The sequence below is a fragment of the Fundulus heteroclitus genome, unplaced genomic scaffold (genome assembly GCF_011125445.2).
Source record: "Fundulus heteroclitus isolate FHET01 unplaced genomic scaffold, MU-UCD_Fhet_4.1 scaffold_313, whole genome shotgun sequence".
Lineage (NCBI taxonomy): Eukaryota > Metazoa > Chordata > Actinopteri > Cyprinodontiformes > Fundulidae > Fundulus > Fundulus heteroclitus.
Window position 1 is genome coordinate 32,293 of NW_023396723.1, and position 4,654 is coordinate 36,946.

The 4,654-nt window shown below is 41.5% G+C and overlaps 1 long non-coding RNA gene across 1 annotated transcript; it reads left to right on the plus strand.

The window, feature by feature from the left end:
• Nucleotides 1–851: 851 nt before the first annotated feature.
• On the plus strand, nt 852–2,463 carry LOC110367793. Its single transcript, XR_002427714.2, has 2 exons — nt 852–2,300; nt 2,373–2,463. It is a non-coding gene; the product is annotated as an uncharacterized LOC110367793 (long non-coding RNA).
• Nucleotides 2,464–4,654: the final 2,191 nt, after the last annotated feature.

A 4,654-nucleotide genomic window follows, 5' to 3' on the forward strand; every position in this document is an offset into this window, starting at 1 on the left:
AATATACTATTTAACAGGGTTAAATAGTACATTATTTAAAATGGAAAACATCCAACAGGAAATTGTGATTTTTGTCTTCAAGAAGGACAGTAAAACATGTTTTGTTGTTCTGTTCTAAATAGTCTGTTGAGAGAAGGGAATTAATATGTCGATTACAAGAAAATAAATTACAGTTAAATATACAAGATATTTTGTACAAAATTTCTACTTCTGAATATTTTTGTTATTTAAGAAATTACCTTAAGAAAACTTAATTGATAGAATGGATATAAGTTTTATTTATTATTATTATTTAAATTTTTTGTGGAAGAATATATATTTAGCATCCTGATCCACACTCTATTCCAGTAGATGGCGGTAATGCACATCAGTAAAACAGAAAACAGAAGAAGAAGGAGAAGGGGACGGTTGTGTTGGATTGGTCATCGGGACTGATCTCTATTTATTCACTGGTTTGCTGATTGGCCGTTGCTAGTACACGTCGCTGTGAAGCCACCAGCCGCCATATTGGTACTCCCTATTTTCCTCCAGTGACTAGGGAATATGTGCGCTACAGCATCGAACAACGATGATTTTCTCATTTTCAGGGGAGGGCTTAAAACTTTTAAAATGTCAAATGCCATATACTTTTATATATGGCTATGTACTAACACTATCAAGTACTGAGAAAGTCATGTGCTGAAATATTTTGGATGTTATTTATACACACAGACACACACACACACACACACACACACACACACACACACACACAATATATATATATATATATATTGTTTTCACAGCCAGAAAACTGCTTTGTTGTTGCAACCAAATCCTATGGGATTCTGTGAGAGTAGGGAGTAGCAAGTTGGTGGCCAGTGACTTCAGTTTTTCAGGCCTATCAGCAATCCAATAAATAAATAAATGACGAAGGTATGGATTTTGAAGGGTTGACGCCAGTGAGGAGTGGAAGAGGGAGAGGACATGGAAGAAATAAAACAGATGTAGGAAAGGGAATTCAAGGCAGTAAACGAGAACTGGAAGGAAGTAGTTCAGACGAAGAAAGGATAGTTAGGAAGAACGTTGTGAGGAAGGAATTTAAAATAATATTAAAACTTGAGAATGAGAAGCAAGAAGCAAGCAAGAACAGGATAACATCAGCCCCATTGTGGAGTCAAGAGAAATGAAAAAGAAAATTGGAGATGTTGAAATGGTAAATATTTTGAGAGATGGAAACCTTTTGGTAGTTTGTAAAAATGAAGAAAAGATGAATAATGCTTTAAATGTGTATAATATCTGTAAAAAAAAAACTCTGTAGGAGAAAAAAATCATGGGAGAAAATAAAAAGATAAGAGGAGTTATTTATGGGATCCCTTTAGATGAAGATCTTGATAAACTTAAGAGAAGTATTGTGGGTGCAAAAGTGAATAACTTGAAGAGATTGTCAAAAACAATAAATGGAGAAAAAGTAGGAAGTTTATCAATCTTGATTGAATTTGAAGAAAAAGAGCTGCTACAAAACTTTCAAATAGGTTATCTCAGTTTTCAGGTTAGACCTTATATCCCTCCACCACTTTGTTGTTTCAAATGTCAAAGGTAAGGACACATAGCAGCAGTTTGTAAAGGGAAGCAGAGATGTCCAAAATGTGGGGAAGATCACAATTTTGAAGAATGTAAAGTACAAGAAAAATGTTGTAACTGTGGAGGTTACGTATTGAGGATGTGAAGTAAGAAAGAAGGCAAAAGAAATCATAAAGATTAAAATAACTAAAAAAGATATGTGTCAGAATTCTGTTTTCCGTTCTCCACCTGCGGCTTGTTAAGGCTGCTCTACTCGAGCTTAAAGGGAGTGCTCAGTCAGCTGGAAGATGCCAGAGTGTTACCCCGTTGTGGTATGCCTAGGCCATAGCCCTGTCAACTGATCTTCGTTCCTGTGAGTTTTTGAGATTCCTGAATTTTGGCTCTAACTCTGTCTCTTGTCTTCATCAGTTAGTCGTGTTCTGGATTTACTCACCCGTGTTGTCTCCGTGCACCGAAGACTGGTCCCTGAATCCCTGCTGCTTAGATTTTGCTCTGGCATTCCCCTCTAGCCAACTTGGTGTTACCAAGCCGGACAAGAGATTCCCCTTCCTGAATTCACCCTGGTTCTTCCAGCTGCTCCTCCTGCCTGCCTCCGCTTTGATGCTGCTCGGGCTCCCCACCTATGTTCCGTCTGCCAGCTCACCTGTCGCTCAGCCATCTCCCTCCATCAGAGAGTATAAGGTCACAGAACTCCTCCTTCCACTCATCCTCCCCAGATAGGTCCTCCCTACCAAGCGGTAAGCAGAGCAGCATCTGGTAGATTTCCCTGGTTCGACTAGCGCTTAGTCATATCCTCTTTCTTCCCGCAGTACCCTTCGCTCTGACGTCCCAACCTCGTCTGTTGCTCACATTGCGTGCATTAAATTTGTGTTGAGCCTTTAATTAAACATCTTAAACTGTTTCTGTTCTCCAACTGTGTCTGCATGTGGGCCAAACACCTGAAAACCATGACACTATGCAGAAGCAGTTAAAAATGTGAAGCAACAGAAAACAAGAGTGAACAAACACCGAGTTAAATTCCACAGCAAGCCAAAGTACAGTCAGAAGAAAATATTACAATACCAGTAGAAAAACTAATATTATTTGTAGCATATGTTATCAACTGTACAGTACGAACAAACAGACGTTTGTATGGTGTGCGAAGGTGGAGACCGGGTGGGGGTGAAGAAAGCTCAGGTGAAGAGCAGTTGCACACATCAAGCATCAAGCCGGACTTTATAGAAGGTGGAGGAGATGAGACCGCCACCGTTAGGCTGGGACGGAGGCGCATAATCAGGATATCGGCTGAGCAGGTGAGATGAAAACAGTTAGATGAAAATAGTTAGAATTTACACATTAGTTTAATTTAGGTATCCAATGACTTCATTCAAAAGATTTTTATATAGAAAAAAAGAAAACTCACCCACAGCAGATCATTCTCTCTGGCGGTTATCAGCGCCATGTCTACTGCCGGGGTCCAAGCGCCAAGTGTCTTTATTTGACAAGATTTCTTGTCAAATAAACTTTCAAAAACCTTCTTTCTTTGAGTGAGTCTTTCCAGGTTGAAGCTACATTTAAAGTTTCTAATGAATCCCCTTAAATTGGATATTTAAGGTCTTTGGAACGCAGTTTATGAATCGATTGCAGTTGGTAGAATTGATATGGAATTTCTAAATGGAATAGTGGGACACCAATCAGTTTACTGGTTAAGCTGAAGTCCTTATATTAAAAGTTTCCAATGAGACAATGATAAGAGTTAAGCTAGGTCGCCTGCAACCATGTATATTATAGACCCTAATGAATGACGTCCTGGCCGAAAAAACGGAAGATGGTACGCCGCCTTTTGGGTCCAGGCGGAAACACCAATTTGTTATTGTTTCACCGTGTCCCGTCTACGGTGAAGCACCCTCGGTGGACCCAGTTCGTTTTACCCAGTCAGGCGACCCCCACTTACTTATTACCTTGAATGCAGGACGCATTAAACAGACAAGTATGCTTTTAGTTATATTTTATCTACGTAAAGACAGAGAAATAGTTACAGTCACACCAGCGCTGATGGGCCCCTGATCAGCAGGAGGCCTCGATTACTCATCACACAAACATTATATAGGGATCTCGGGACACACCCATGCAAGGGCTGTACACATCCAAACTGTGACATCAGCAGGGAAACAGCGTCACCTCCGGGGTGGTATCTGATAGATATGTGCCAATCTTTTGGGTCAGTGCCATCTAAGTGTGCCATGCAGTTCTGGGATAAACAGCTCGTTCCACTTGACCTCGTTGATATCCTAACATACACTCACCGGCCACTTTATTAGGTACCCCATGATAGTAACGGGTTGGACCACCTTTTGCCATCAGAACTGCCTCAATTCTTCGTGGCATAGATTCAACAAGGTGCTGGAAGCATTCCTCAGGGAGTTTGGTCCATATTGACATGATGGCATCACACAGTTGCCGCAGATTTGTCAGCTGCACATCCATGATGCAAATCTCCCGTTCCACCACATCCCAAAGATGCTCTATTGTATTGAGATCTGGTGACTGTGGAGGCTATTTGAGTACAGCGAACTCATTGTCATGTTCAAGAAACCAGGCTGAGATGATTCCAGCTTTATGACATGGCGCATTATCCTGCTGAAAGTAGCCATCATGGGTTGGGTACATTGTGGTCATAAAGGGATGGACATGGTCAGCAACAATACTCAGGTAGGCTGTGGCGTTGCAACGATGCTCAATTGGTACCAAGGGGCCCAAAGAGTGCCAAGAAAATATTCCCCACACCATGACACCACCACCACCAGCCTGAACCGTTGATACAAGGCAGGATGGATCCATGCTTTCATGTTGTAGACGCCAAATTCTGACCCTACCATCCGACTGTCGCAGCAGAAATCAAGACTCATCAGACCAGGCAACGTTTTTCCAATCTTCTATTGTCCAATTTCGATGAGCTTGTGCAAATTGTAGCCTCAGTTTCCTGTTCTTAGCTGAAAGGAGTGGCACCCGATGTGGTCTTCTGCTGCTGTAGCCCATCTGCCTCAAAGTTCGACGTACTGTGCGTTCAGAGATGCTCTTCTGCCCACCTTGGTTGTAACGGGTGGTTATT